General features: G+C 42.8%; 1 protein-coding gene across 2 annotated transcripts in view; it reads left to right on the top strand.

Moving 5' to 3' along the window:
- ARMC2 (armadillo repeat containing 2) overlaps positions 1-15548 on the top strand; it is a 948787-nt gene that overhangs the window by 40056 nt on the left and 893183 nt on the right. The gene's annotated exons all lie outside the window — the stretch shown is intronic.

Below are 15548 nucleotides of genomic sequence, written 5' to 3'. Positions count from 1 at the left end.
ATATAGGCATGACGAGGCAGACATCCAGTACATAAATGACACATGTCACACATGACAATAACTCTGGCATGCATGCACTGGCAATGAGTTGGAAGGGGAGGTAAAAAGCAGACACTGAGGACCCCAATATGGAAAAGCAACACATGTGCTGCATGCTGGATAGCACTGGCATCACACATTAGCCTGTGAGTGGCATGGACAATCCACATACATGACACATGCTAGCACACAGATGGCACATAGCATAGCCATGGCAGATTTGACAAGGGCACCCAGATGGTAGCAAATCAGTACTGTCACCCATCCATGTGAGATGGACATCAGGAAATAGGACATGCAAAATAGTGTGACAAAACACGCATGTGCCACACGCTGCAACAAAGCCAGTGTTCACTAATGCAGCGATGGCAGGCACATGGATACATCAGTGGTTGGTCACTTCGACATGACAGAAGACAATTGTCATGTTCAACATTCAAACAGGGCCCCGAAGTGATTGTGTGCAGGCCATGTGTAGGTGCACATTACTCAGTCAGCCTGATTGATGAAATCATTCCCATAATAAGGAAACATAAGTGGGGCATTGTGGGGTGTAATCTATGTCTGAAGTATGTTACATTTGGGGCAGAAGGGGACAAAATGGTGTGATAAACATGCAAAGGACTTCATCAATCAGGCAGAATGAACAGGAAAACAGTATGAACGATGTTGTGGCAAGATGGCAGTTGAAGGGCAAGTGCAGTAATCTGGTGCAAATTGTCAACTTCGGTCAGAAGGGATACTTGAAAACTCAGACCCAAGGCCGGGCTATGGTTTGGAGGCACCACATGGCTGACCCATAGCAGTCATAACTACACAGCTTCACCTGCCACTCAATCGGAACACATCACCCAAGCAACATACACATGGTTTGCACACACATGCATGGCCACTCACCAGACATTGCCTCAAGATCTGTTAGGTCTCCCATGCCTTGGATCTGATCCTCTGTGATGAAGGCTCCAGCGATAGACTCATGTTCTGTGAATACTTCCTCCTCTGGTGGAGACCCACTGCCAGTCACCAGAGTAGAGGCATGATTGGAAGCCAGCTTGTTCTTTGCTCTCCATTTGAGGTAATTCCACCATTTAGAGCAATCATCAGCTGTGCGTCTGACAAATCCAAAGGCACTAATCTGGTCTGTGATGCACTGCCAGTGGGCCCTATGTTGAGCAGTCATAGTCTTGCACCCTGCAGTCACCAGCATTTTGCGGCCATTGGCCGACAAGTAGCCCACATCATTGAAACTACGCTTCCTTGGCGTGCCGTAGGGGGGAGCCGTGTCTGGAGTCCCAGCCTGACCGCAAGAGCACCCTTCTTCCTCTTGGGAGGTAGTGCGGACCCTGAGTGATTTACGCCGCTCTGGTTGGTAGGGGCTGAAATGCAGGTGGACTGGGCACTGGAAGTAGCCAAAGGCACAATGACTAAAGGTCTCACTGCAGGCATTGGCTGCTGGGTGATGTTGGCAGGACCAACCTTGGTGTGATGAACTTGGACCAATACTGTCCCGGCTGGGAGACTCAGAGCTGGGGTGGATTGAGCTGCCCCTGCAGCCTCCTCACCCTGCCTACTTGGGGCAGCAGATGACATTGCTGCCCCAGATTCACGGGGCCTGGTGACAGCAACTTTCACCGCCACACGTTGCTTTGACTTGGTGACACAGAAGTCAGCCTGGGAGTTATCCTGTGCCGGTTCGGTTGACGATATGGGCTGGGTTTACAAGGCCTGAGCTGGGATGGTGTCAGCTGCATCTCCCCGACCCATTGGGGGGGGGGCGCATAGGTGTCCCTGATTGGTTTTCCACACCCTGGCCTCTTGAGCCACCCTGCACATCCTGGCCACGTCCCCTACCGCGCCCACCCCTTGGAGGTCGGCCACCTTTGCCTCCCTTACCGCTTGGTCGCCTCCCAACCATGGCACTGATGTTCTTGTTTGAATGGGAGGTGCAGTAAACAATTTTCCTGGGCAATTGGGGTGAAAGGGTCAGGGTACTAGATGGAATGCGTACCCTAGTGCTCTAGCAAGGATGTCTGTGACCCCTGGGGGAAGATGACGGGTCACGCAACGCTCGGGCACCCCGAAAACAAGATTTTACATGCACGTGACCCCTGGTAGCCCACGTGCGTGGAATAAAGAACCCGCACTATGCTGTGGCACCCAGAAACACAAAAAGAATTGTACGCATGGTCCACGCTGGCTACAATGACCTCTGAATGGGTACGCGACACACGGGGGCAACCACAGTTGAAAAATACGTGCGCGACTCACCGTCTGCCTGGAAAAATAACGTGAAAAAGGCACGCATGGTCGCGTTGGCAACACCCCCGCCAAAAGAAGAATTGAACGCTGTCTGAGTATACAAGGAGTACGAACTGGAACCGTTGTGATGTATTCGTGTGTAAACCGACAAGAAGTACAAGAATCACCCGCTCGCTCTCCACTAAAAACATGTACAAGAAAATGGCGTCTTATGCGTATCTTTTAACCCAGCCCACACGTGCGACGTCACTTGTACGCGTTAAGGGCCTTTCCCCCAATTAAACGGAGTGACACCCGGACGTGCAGTTTTTGCACGTGTACAATCAACATGCATCCGTGTGGAGGGAAACGCCCGCGCGCGTTACATCACAGATACGCTTATGCGCTAAGGGCCTTTCCTCAAATTACACGCTGATGTGCAGTTTTTTCACGTGCCAAATCCTCCAGGTTGCCGAACATGAATGATGCACTGAAGCCGTTGCATCATTCATGTTCGGCAACCTGGATGCACACATTTAGATTAGCTTCAGCTGTCCATTTTAAGCAAAGATTCCCTCCCAGGTTTAGCTACCTTTTTTTTTTTAGGGTATTACTATTTAGGGTATTACTCTTTGGAAGTAGTCCTGCTACACGTTTGTCTCCCTGTGCTATACAAAGGGACTGCTCTGTTGCATGAAGACCAAGGTAGAAGCAGAAACACAAATCAGCCTTTCCTCTGACCAAACGCCTACAGAATGAAAGAACAATGTGATCTTAGAGGATGACACAATGTTTTGTAACCTCCTTTCCTAAAACCATGTAACTATACATTAGAAATATAGAATGATTGGGATTGGGGCGATGCAAAATTCAAGAAAACAATGCGATGAGTGAGAGCAGTCCATGAACACTGACTTTCTTTGCATACATTTCTCCTTTTTACACTTTTTGTACAAGAGATAGGGCGGGCATTAGGTTTTGTTAGTATAGGCCATTTTGATTTGTCAGACTCCACTAGGATTGTTTTGTTTATCATTTGATGGTTGAGACTACTCCCATCTTAGTTATAGGGCAAAGTAGGAGGTTGTTCAGCCCCAACATTTTCAATAAAGGTTTTACAAATTGTATCCATTGTGTCAGTGTCATACTTGTGATAGCATGCCTCCCCTACACAGGGCATTGATGGGGCGGGGTGTTCGTGGAAATGTTCCAGCATCCTTGTAATCATTGGCGAAGCGAGACATTCAATTTTCAACATTTTCTGTTAGCTGTTTTATACTGACATGGCTCACACCATTTTTCTTTCAAAATATCATTAGGTAACAATAATGGGATCTGAAATGAAGCCACATCATTCCTGTCTTATGCTTCAGTTTAACTGTGTCTGTCATCCATCGTTTGATACACCCCACACCTGAATAAGGCATTGCTCTCCAAGAGTGAGACAGGTTTTCAGATATGAAGTTCAGCCTTGTGATATTGTAGGTTTTCTTTGTGATACACTTGCCTGCTATGCTTTTCCCTTCTGTAAAGTGTCCTCCAACCGCCCGTCTTGCAGAGCGAGATATCTAATCCCTTTCCCACTGAGGTGTCACACAAATTATTTACTCAGATCAGTTGTGGCACTCTGAGACATGGTGTTTGAGCTCTTATTCCTCCTCCTTGTTAAGCAAGCTTTTGCCCTCCATCAAAGCTATGGGATAACAATAATGTGTTTTATATTTTGTCACAAAATATGTTGCCTTACAAAATGTATAAATGTATACAAGCTAATATAATTATTTTTAAAAAATCTGATCAATTAATTGAAGAACCACAAGAAAACACTGCAATATGATAACTAAACAAGCTATACGGCACTAGAAAGAAGCACTAGGAGACTAGGTAACATTTGGGGAAGCTATTCCCTTTTATTGGTTGGTCTGCATGATTCATTTTATCAATTAATACATTGGTTAGACAGTATGAGGTAGCAGCCAGCCGTTGACCTTCCCAAGGGCTGGCTACAGCCTCCTTCCTTGTCTGAAGAAGTCCATTCCTTTGTCCCTTGAATCGCTACCCACAGGCACTAACCGGTGAGCCTCTAAGTGTGTGGACTTGTAGAGGGCACCCCACCAGTAATATCTCGTAGATGGTCACCGCATTTAGTAGTTCTCCACTGCAAGTGCATCATGGAACATGTAGTCAGGATGGGGTATCTCTACTGAGTGATACATAATAGATTTTAGGATGTATAGTCTCGTGGGAGTGTATTCTGGAACACTTTGGCCCTCATTCCGAGTATGGTGGTAGTCAGCTATTTGCGCCATGACTGCCTCCCATACCAGTACCGACTCTGGTTTGGTTCAATGAGGACTTACCGGTCCATTCCGACCTTGGAGGGACCGGTAAGTCCCCATTTACCAAACCATTCCCCATTCCCATTGAGCCCCTAAAGGGCTCAATGAGAATGGGGAGGGCGCAAATAACGGGCATATAGTATTTTAGGTCTTCTGCACTGAGTGATGCATAATATGACGCATAATACAGCCCCATTTCACCCCTTCCATTAATGAGGTGGTGTACCTTCTGGCATATGTAGTCCCAAGGGATCTCTGTTGTTCGCTCTGGGCATCCCAAAGGCACATTGTTGTTTTTGGCACAAAGATGTGGACAGCATGTTAACCGTAGTACACAACCTAGAGCTTTGCAAAACAGCTGAGGCTTGCACTTCCCTTCACAAGATTTCCCAAGAAGACAATCCAATTCAAGATCAGACTTCAGGAACTAAACCATAGAGCTCTGGTTAACAAGTGTCCCAGTGGCACACATAGGAGAGAAGAATAGGAATAGCTGCAATGCTTCTTCTTTCCCTGTAACCTTAGACGGTGTACAGGAACGGAAGTGCAATGCTACTTTACTGACTCATGAATACTCATGAATACATGCCAAGGATACAATAGGATGGTAACCAGCAGACATCTTAGAACAGACTATCAACTGCTTCATATAGCGCAACCACAGACCAGGTAACAACCGCTTGAAAGTACTCCACCATGAACGCAGTGACAAAAAATGAGAAATGATTGGCTGAGCAATCCCTGATGCCAGGGTGTGCAACTCCAATGCTTACGCCACAGACTACAACCGTGAACCGGACACAGACCAATGGCAAGCCATCCTTAAAGCCCAGAGCCAACATGTTCATTGTAACATATAACTTCTATATTGCACGGCAGGATTTGTTCTGTGAAATACACCTTTTGAGTCCTCTGTTTCTTTGCTTGTGGCAGCAGAGTGCATGCACTCCCGTGAAGTAATTTTGAAATGAGGCAGGATGTGTTCCTGAACATGAGGTAAAGGCATCCATTCTGAGTGTGGTTGAGTGCATTCTTGGGCATGTATTCCACTCTGAGACAGTGCACACTAGTGAGACAGATTACGTTCTAGCACAGTTGGTCCTGTCTGGGAATGTACACACAATGAGTCGAGTGTATTATGGGACATGTTTTCTTATAGGAGAAAGACTTTCTGGCGGCCCACTCAAATTGCTTCAAATGAGAATTTTGTTGCCAGTCCTACTACAGTCTGTCACACACGCCAGTATAGAAGAGCAAACTGATCTCCAAGTGTTCTATCTAAAACTGCATGCGTCAGAAGGCCTCTTTCTTTCTTTACCTTTCCCTCTCTCCTTCTTTCTCTCTCCCCCTTACTCTTTCTCTCTTTCTCTCTTACTCTTTCTCTCTCGTCTTTAACAGCTTTGTCCTAGGTGGAGAGCAATTGGTGGCTAAAGCACACGTGATGCCAAATGTTGCTGACTCTGCATTTACCCACTCCTGTCAGTGTGGCCTAGTCCCAAGCCTCTGTTCTTGCAAATGTATTTGTGTATTTATTGGAGTTATTGGAATTTTAAAAGGTGCCATTTACGAGCACAGTTGCTTGTAACATCGTCAAAGCAGAGGGGCAGGAAAATGGGGAAACGCATAGTTTGCAAGATTTTGGAACCTTCTCATCAGTTAAGTGCAGGGGCCGATGTAAAGGGAAACATTCATAAAACCCTGTTAAGTGCGTGATACATAATGGGCAAGAAAAACGTGCGACTCTGTGTAGGAATGGAGAGAGGGAAATGAAGAAAGGGGTGTGATTAAGAGCAAAATTGAGCCTTAAGTGCAAAGAAGAAACAGGAGGGATCTAGGTAGAGAGCTAGAACTGGAAGTCGGAAAGTTTGTGTGGCCAACAGAGGTCAAGATTCAAGTCCAAACGATTTCCGCAAAACCTAATTTTTCAGTCTTTTATGGAAATGGTGGTGTTTTTCTACAGAAATAGTGTAAGATGTAAGTTCGGTCCAGACGGACCATCGAGATTCTGCTGCACTCACGAGTTCTGCCCCTTCAGCATTCATTTTTCTAAAAGGAGTCCCCATTGTTGCCATCAAGGTTGCTGATATGGCAGGTCTGGAAAAGCAATATTCCTTAACTTTCTTCATGAGATTGGAAAGGCCATTGTGCCAGTAGGCTTTGTGGATGTGGCAGAGGATTTTAAAATCAACGTGTATACTGATTGGAATCCAGTGCACTGATAAAAGTGCCATGGTTATGTCGTTTCAGAATTTGAGGCCTAGGAAAAGCCTGTCTGCCTTTTCTTGTATGGTTTGTAGTTGCTGCATGATGTTGTTGGGGAGACCCATCGGTAGGATATTGCAGTAGGCTAAGCGCGAAAGAACAATAGCAGATGTCACATACTCTTGAGTGGGAGAGGGAGCTTGCCTCTTAAGATATGATACTGAAAAGGATACTTATTTGTAATCTCATGTATCTGTGAAGCGAAGGACAAGAGTTTGCCAAAAATGATTCTGTTTCTTTGTGGATGAGCAAAGGGCTGGCGGGGCTCCAAAGAATGAAGGCCAGCTAATGTGACATTTTGGAGTGGAAGTAAATACCGTTTTGAAGGTGTTCAGGCAAAGGTTTTTTTCTATCATCAAGTCCTGATTCATAGCAGAGAATGTAATTGTGATGACAAGGAGGACCAGGAAGGCTAAAAGCAATTTCATATTGTAGCGTAGTCCTGAAAATTGGTAGTGTGGCATAAGTGGTAAATGCTCAGCCAGTATGCCTTTTTTCTTCCTGCTGAATCACTTGATTTCCTGCAAATCTACTTCTCTTAGCTTCTTTGTGTATCATTTCCAGAGAGCTCCTGAGCATCCCTGATGATTAGTTAATTAAATTATTAACCGCTAACACACTGTATCTCCAGAACTCCAAATTAGAACAGGCTCTTTAATTGATAATCACAAACATTTAATATGTGAAAAAACAAACTCTGTCATAGCTTGCTTGTGTAACAATGTTTCAGATAAAACGTTCAGACATTATATTCAGACAATATATACAAATTATTCAACATACATAATTCTTTAATGATCAACTTATACAGTCTTAAATATGTTCTCATGAAACAAATCCATACTAAATGACGTTCCTATTCTTTAGAATGTATAGAGCTTTCTGGATTGAATGGTTTATCCTGGAGCATTTTGGAGATTTATCCTTTATCAAGGAATAATATTGTCAGCTTTCCTACAAAAAAATGGAAATAACCTTCCTTAACCCACTAACATTTTGACAACAAAAACAATTCCAAACCTATTAAAAAAATGAAATGTGTACTAACTTTCGTTTGAACTTGCAAACTCATTGTCTTAATGGTCCTTAAACACTCTTCTTAAAATCTATGCATTACATTATGTAAAATGTGTATTTATATACCCAATCTTCCTGACTTGGCTCTTTAAAAACCTCTGTTCTCCAAAAATTGACGGACTTTATACTAACATTCTTCAACCAAATCTGGCATAATTTAAGAATCAATGTTCAATTTGGCTTACCCTTTTTTCGGGTCTCTTGAAGGTCACTACTTACAATTTAGTTTGTTTCCAAATTAATGCTTGGACACAGTCAATTCATACATTCTATAATCAGTTGAACAGAAATATTCATCCCTCACATTGTCTTATTAAACTACACCTACCTGTTAAGTGAATGAGTATTCACTTACCCGTACGTGTTATTAAAGCTCTTCCTGTTTCCCCTCTGCCCACCCCTGTTTATACAAGAGTCAAAAGAAACCAATTGTAGTGTTTCTTCAGTTTAAATAGCGCTAATAGACTGCGAACTGCAACAAATACTAGAAGTGATGTTAAAAAAGCACTAGTTCGCTCAACTTATTGTTCTCTGGAGCTAGGAAGTGCCGTCTTAGGTAAGGCAAACTCATCCCCAGTCATTTTAGGGGGAGGTTATGTTCCATTTTTCAAAATGATCTGTTGGTATATGTATTGACAATATATCTTGTCCCCTGTGACATTGTAAGGTCAACCCAGTGTTCTCTGGAACTACCTGGTGCCCTCCTAGGTAAGACAAACTCATCCCACTCATTTTAGGGAGAATATATGTACCATAAATAGTCACAATATATCTCATTGCACTTTGTGAAATTATTTGATCTTATGTTCGTCACAATTAACACAATTTTCAGGTCTATAATTAACTTTTACAACATTTTGTTTTCTTCTCTATAAATAGCAAGATAAATCAAAATCTGTATTTGTGCCATTTGTGCTTAACTTATCTAATTTTTTAATCCAAAAAGCTTCTCTACTTGCTAGTACTTGATTTGTCTCCTGTGGCGAATCTGAAGAAGGAAGCGGACACTAATAAAACCATGTGGAACATGTCCTCAAAGGAAAATTATAAGGCCTAACGTTCCCTGTCACTATGGGTGGTCCCTACCTATGTTACTAACTAAGGTGCTAGTCAGTCCATTCGTGAATGTCGTGAATGTCCAAAGCAATAAGTCCTCTGTCCAAACCAACTTAACTGACCCTACTACTACGATAACTAACTAAGGTCAGGAGACTGGCTCCCTTCTGCTGAGGGTATTTCTGGTACTAGTTTTTGGATTTCCTATTGATATCTAATCTTCAAATAGTCTCTCATTATTTCTTGTATCAGTCTCTGTAACTCTTTAAGTGGGCTATTACCGTTTCTTTCCTCCTTGTATATAGCCTTAGTGGATCTTTTAAAAGATCTGTATTCTTGGTTACTAGATTCAAAGTATTGTTGACAAATATGATTTCTTTGTTAGGCCGTCTCTACTGGACAATTGGGGTTCACCTTGTTCTGGTCTACTTGATTTTGTATAATGTTCACAGGGGCAGTTTCTCTGAGCTCTGGCTCATAATATTGTCTTTCTCTTATGGTATTCTCTTTTTGTATAGAATACTGGGGTACTTTCTAGGATATTGTTATGCAGTGTACTTTTCTGTCACTGAAAAGAAATACAACACTATGCACACCTAATAGTAACAATATTTGTGAATAGTTTGAAATAAATCCTCAAATGGTTATGATAAAAATGTTTACAAATATTTTGAGGTGTAGGGGAGATAATCTCAACCTTGGCATCTGGGTTGGTACAATAACAAAACAAGAAGTGGATGTTCCCAAAGTGGGGAAATCCCGTCCCCTGCACACTGTCTAAGATCTGTCAAAACAGACCAATAATTTTTAACAATATGGTGTCTGATATACAAAACACCATATGTAGTTAATGCTCTTCAAATGTATTTATATACTGTTCATCAAAAATAATTGAAATGGAATTCTTTCATAAGTATTAATAAACCAAAACTTTCATGATTAACACAAGAGCTTCAATTTAATTCATCATTTGATGGCCCAACGCGTTACGAGTTTTCACTCTTCATCAGGGGCAAAATTCACAATTTTCAAAGTTTCTACAAAAGCAAAAACAAATTACGGAAGAAAGTATTAATGAATAATATTATAAAACTTAAACAAATCTACTGTGCAACAACAGTTTGTGGCAATCAAAACAATATACATCTTCAAACCAAGCATGATAAATGCATGATATGGGTAACATCTATGTAGTGCTTCAATATTCACATCAACATTGTTATCAACCTAATGATGTACATTTTAGATTAAATTAGTGAATTCAACACTCCAATCGGTCCAGAAAACTAAGGACTATTTATTTAATATCCCCGATTACTATTTTTTACAGGTAGTATCCTGTATTCCCTGGGTGATGGCCCCTCCCACATATGATACTGGATGTTTTTCATCCTTTTTAAGAAAACGTTTTATTCCAGTTTGAAAAATACATCCTAAACACAAGGTCCACAGATTTCACTTCTCTTCACATCTTTTAATCATACACTTATCTACAGGTTTGGTTCAAATAAATAGTCCTTAGTTTTCTGGACAGATTGGAGTGTTGAATTCACTAATTTAATCTAAAATGTACACCATTAGGTTGATAACAATGTTGATGTCAATATTGAAGCACTACATAGATGTTACCCATATCATGCATTTATCATGCTTGGTTTGAAGATGTATATTGTTTTGATTGCCACAAACTGTTGTTGCATAGTAGATTTGTTTAAGTTTTATAATATTATTCATTAATACTTTCTTCCGTTATTTGTTTTTGCTTTTGTAGAAACTTTGAAAATTGTGAATTTTGCCCCTGATGAAGAGTGAATACTCGAAACGCGTTGGGCCATCAAATGATGAATTAAATTGAAGCTCTTGTGTTAATGATGAAAGTTTTGGTTTATTAATACTTATGAAAGAATTCCATTTCAATTATTTTTGATGAACAGTATATAAATACATTTGAAGAGCATTAACTACATATGGTGTTTTGTATATCAGACACCATATGGTTAAAAACTATTGGTCTGTTTTGACAGATCTTCGACAGTGTGCAGGGGACAGGAGTTCCCCACTTTGGGAACATCCACTTCTTGTTTTTTTACTTTTCTATCACTCTCAGGATGTTCAATAGTTCTTTCTCTTATATTACAACACGTTATCAGTTTCGCGTCATTCAACTTTCTTCGTCAATTGTACTGGGACAAGTTTCTTGCATGGTATAATGATTCCCTCTGGGCTTCCTGATATTCATGTTCTCCCTGTTGCGTCCAACTGTGAAGGAGAATGCCTTTGGGATTTTGTTCTCTGAGAGCTTACCTCTTCCTCTGTATTGCTGTTTGGTTGCTTTCACTGGCATTTCCTTCCTCAGGTTTTCTCTTCTCCTCGCGGCGTCCTGGTATTCTGCTGAGTGACCGAACACCTTGTTGCTTTGTGCTTGCAGTGGTATCAGCGAAAGTTCATGGGCTGGGTAGCCACCACTGATCCTTTGTGGTCACGCCACCACCTCTCTTGTGGCTCCTGACCATTTGGCTTCTCACGGTGGGGATTTGCTGTAACTTCGACATCTCCCTGTTCAGTACAGTGCAAGTTTGAAACTCACAGGCTTCACGGCACACGCCTACTCCGCCTGCTACAGGCGTTACGCAGCTCGGGGCGTCCTTTGCCTGCTTGTGTGTTCCTCTCATCCTGTCGCTCGTCAAGTACTAGTTATTCAACGTACTGGTCCTAGTGGATTGGGTACTTCCATTTAAAGGAACATGTACTCTTCTTAGGTGATAATGACATCTATTACGTTTTTCTTTGCCCCAGTCTTGTTGCTCAGCTTTAGGGAGTTTGTCACAGGAACGGGAGTGTGTCCCGGTAAGGTCCCACTTGCCACGATTCTTAGGGAGGGTGTTGTGGAGCAGGTTTGCATACCTAGCCTCACGGGGGTGCTCCCCTTTGAGGCAAAGGGATGAATTTTCTCGATTTGTCATACTCCTCTTCATACAGGGACCCAGACTTTTTCCAGGATGATATATCTCATTTGACAGATTGCATGCCCCTTTGCCCAAAATATTTTCAACTAATGCTGACTTACAAACCTTGGTTCTTATTTGACTTCTGTTCACCCATCTTAACTTTACCTTACGTAATGCCATTCCCAAATAGTATGAGCCATAAGGGCATTTTATGCCATATATGACATTACTGGTGTCACAGGTTGAAGTATGAGTTCATTTACTTTGTATGGGAGATATTGGATGTCATATGTAACTTCCTCTAACTTTATTGCAATGCTGGCAGTTATTGCACAGTATTGTCCTTTTAGGTTCCATGGTCTGCAATCATTCCTGAGGACTGAAACCTCACTAATGTATTCTTTAATTAAGCACTCTTTTTCTACATGCAAAAGTTGGTGCTTCTTTAAAAACAGTTCGTAAAATAGGATCAAGGTAAAACAAATCCAATTTCTAAGGATACATTTCTGATCCTTTTACTTTGCTTTGAAAATGTTGTCACATACACTAATTCAGGGGTGCTTTTAGGTTCTTTTTCTTGTAATAAATCTTGAGTTGACTGTATGTAATGCAGTGGTCGAAGTGTACGAAAAGAAGTAGTGGAGCTATGTTCCCTACTGGCCTGCCCCGTGCCCCACAAACCCCATCGCCACGCACCCTCCCACGCACAATATAAACCCCAATACACATGCTCCTGCTGTTTAGGGGAACGCTGAGTGCAGTGCACTAAAAGTAAAAGTTTCAACTTCTTCCTACACTTTTATTTGAAAATGAAACCATTCTGAAACGGTTTCTTTTTAAAATAAAAGTATAGGAACTGTAAAACTTAATTATAAGAAGTATAGGAGCACCGCTCCTAACCGCTCCCGCCCACTTCGACCTCTGATGTAATGCCGTTGTTAATGTCTTTTCATCATAGTCCCTTTGTAAAAATCTCTGATTTAATTAATGTTGTCTCTTCTGTGATTCCAATAAACATTATCCATTTGTACCTAATGAATAGACTGTATGGTATCCCTTTTACCAATGATGGTGGATGAAAACTCAAAGCTAATAAGGTGTTATTTCTGTCTGCTGGTTTCATGTAAATAATACATTGTAAAAGCAAATCTTTCATATTACTTCCGTGTCTAAGAAATTAATTTGTTCTGAAATCAATTCATAGTTGAACTTAGTACTTGGCTGTATCTCATTTATGTATTGGAAGAACTCCTAAACTCCTCCTGGGACTCATTCCATATAACGGAAATGCCATCAAACGTTTGTAGAAAGTTAATATCATTGTTACAAGATTCTTTCAGGAGAGTATTCTTCATTTCGAAGGGATTGTGTCCTCCGACGTATTCCTTATCTTTGATCATTCATCTCCAGCTTGCTGGCCTCAGAAACATTTTTCTCAGTAGAGGGTGCTGCGCATCGACGTCCGTCGAGTTGGTGTCCCTCGACAGCCACTGTATCGGCACCGACGTCCCCATGCCCATAAATAGCCACGCACAGCGTCCGTTGCTCAGTTCTGTTTTTCCGCGCTTCGTGGTGCCTCGGAATATCGTTGCTCAGTTCTTCAGTCAAATATACTTCATTATTCCTCGAGAATACCGACTCGTGCACGATGGCTTCCTCATCCGAACTGACGACTCCACGGTCCGGCTTCAAAAAATGTCGAGACTGTGGAAAGAAAATGTCATTGACGGATCCTCACAGGATCTGTTTGTGGTGCCTGGGAGTCTAGCACCATTGTTCGGAGTGCGAGGACTGCATGTCCATGACGGCGAAAGCCTTGAAGGAGCGTAAGGGGAAGCTCGAGAGAGGTAAGGCAGTTAAAACTTCTTCGAAGGTTTCCTTGACGGAGTCGAGACATTCGTCTCCTCACCATCACAAGACATTCTCGTTCTAGGTCTCGAAGCAGTTCCCATCACTCTTCGAGATCTAAGCATTCAAAAAAGAGACGTTGAAGATCCCCTTCCTCGTCTTCTTCCGTTTCCCCGAAAAGGGTCTCCTGCCCCACAAAACATAGCTCTCAGGCTGAGTTGGAGGAACTCAAGAAAAAGATGCTTAGCGTCTTCGAGAAAGCGGCCTCGACCCTCTCGAAGACTGCTGAGGGTGATACCCTGGGTGAAAGACCCGAAAAATCAAAACGCAGCGAGTCGCAGCACCCGGCGAAAGAAGCTACTCGAGAGCGCCACAAACTCTCGAGTAAAGGCAAGGTCGCGTCTTCGACGCCATCATCGAAGGGTTCTTCGACGCACAGGTCAGTCGATTGGATGCCGTCTTCGACGTGAGAAAGGCCACCTCACAGCCAGTGGCCATACCCAGAGCCTCGATCACGAGAATGTCGTCGACAACCTCAAGTACAATTCCGATACTCTTGAGTTCCTCGAGGCTGCTACCAACTTTCTCGATGCCTTTTTCGATGGCTTCGAAGCCTTTAACGTCCGCGTCGACGACGTTGACGTTTTCTTAGCCAATTATGACGAATTTGGCCCCTTCTGCTCTGGAAAAGGGATTTATACCATTTCCAAGATCTGATCATTCCAGAGCCTTAGCATCTATTTATGAAGAAGGGGAGAATTCGGATCAGGAGAGACCTTTTGAGTTGCAGGGATCTGCAACTCCTGTACCAGAGGAATTTACCTCTGAGGAAGGTAAGAATCCAAGAATCCTTACATGAAGCAAGTGGGTTGGACACTTCCCCAGAAGTGGAATTTGCCAAACCAGACATAAAGGAACATGCTGAAACCCCTTATAGAACCTTGATGGCAAGGATAATAGAGTTTATGGGGTGGTCTACCCCCTCACCTGCTTTTCAGCAAGACGACCTCACAGACATTTTGGTTAAAGGTCCACAGGAGGATCCTGTGGTGCCATTTCATGCGGCATTACAAAGGAAAATATTGGCAAACTGGGAAACCCCTGAGGTTATCCCGGCGGTTAACAAATTATCAGCCAAATATAGGGTGTCTACTGCTGACCCTGAATATTTATCCAGACACCCAACTCCGGAGAGTCTGGTTGTTCAGGCAGCAACTTCATCAGGTAGTAAATCGGCTTACCCTACTGTTCCACAGGACAGGGATGACGAGAGATATGACTTTATGGCCAAAAAAGTATTTTCTGCATTTAGCATGGCGTTGAAATCCATCAATGCTACTTTTACGCTCGCAAAGGTTCAGCCACACACTTTGGGAGTGTGCTTCATCAGCGGCTGACTGCCTCCCAGAGGGAGAAGAAAGGGAAGTGTTTCTAAACATCATTAAGGATGGTAAAGACGCAATGTGCGAATCCCTTCAAACTGGCATCGATTCTGCTGACAGCATCAGCAGGGCCATGGCGGCAAATACAATAACCCGGAGATTTGCTTGGTTGCGAAAGTCTGGTTTTGCTCCAGATGTGCAAAGCAGACTCTTGAATATGCCCTTTGACGGCTCTTCTTTGGTTTGGTAAGAAGGCGGATGAGAGTTTAGAAAAGCTACAAATATCAAAGGCAGCAGCAAAATCCCTGGGAGCTGCAATCCATCAGACACCATATCGCCCCTCAGGAACCTCTTGGAGA

The sequence above is a fragment of the Ambystoma mexicanum genome, chromosome 4p (assembly GCF_040938575.1).
Source record: "Ambystoma mexicanum isolate Mex_15411 chromosome 4p, UKY_AmexF1_1, whole genome shotgun sequence".
NCBI classification, from domain to species: domain Eukaryota; kingdom Metazoa; phylum Chordata; class Amphibia; order Caudata; family Ambystomatidae; genus Ambystoma; species Ambystoma mexicanum.
Note: the sequence above shows the minus strand (reverse complement) of the source record. Positions and strands in the feature narration are given on the sequence as shown.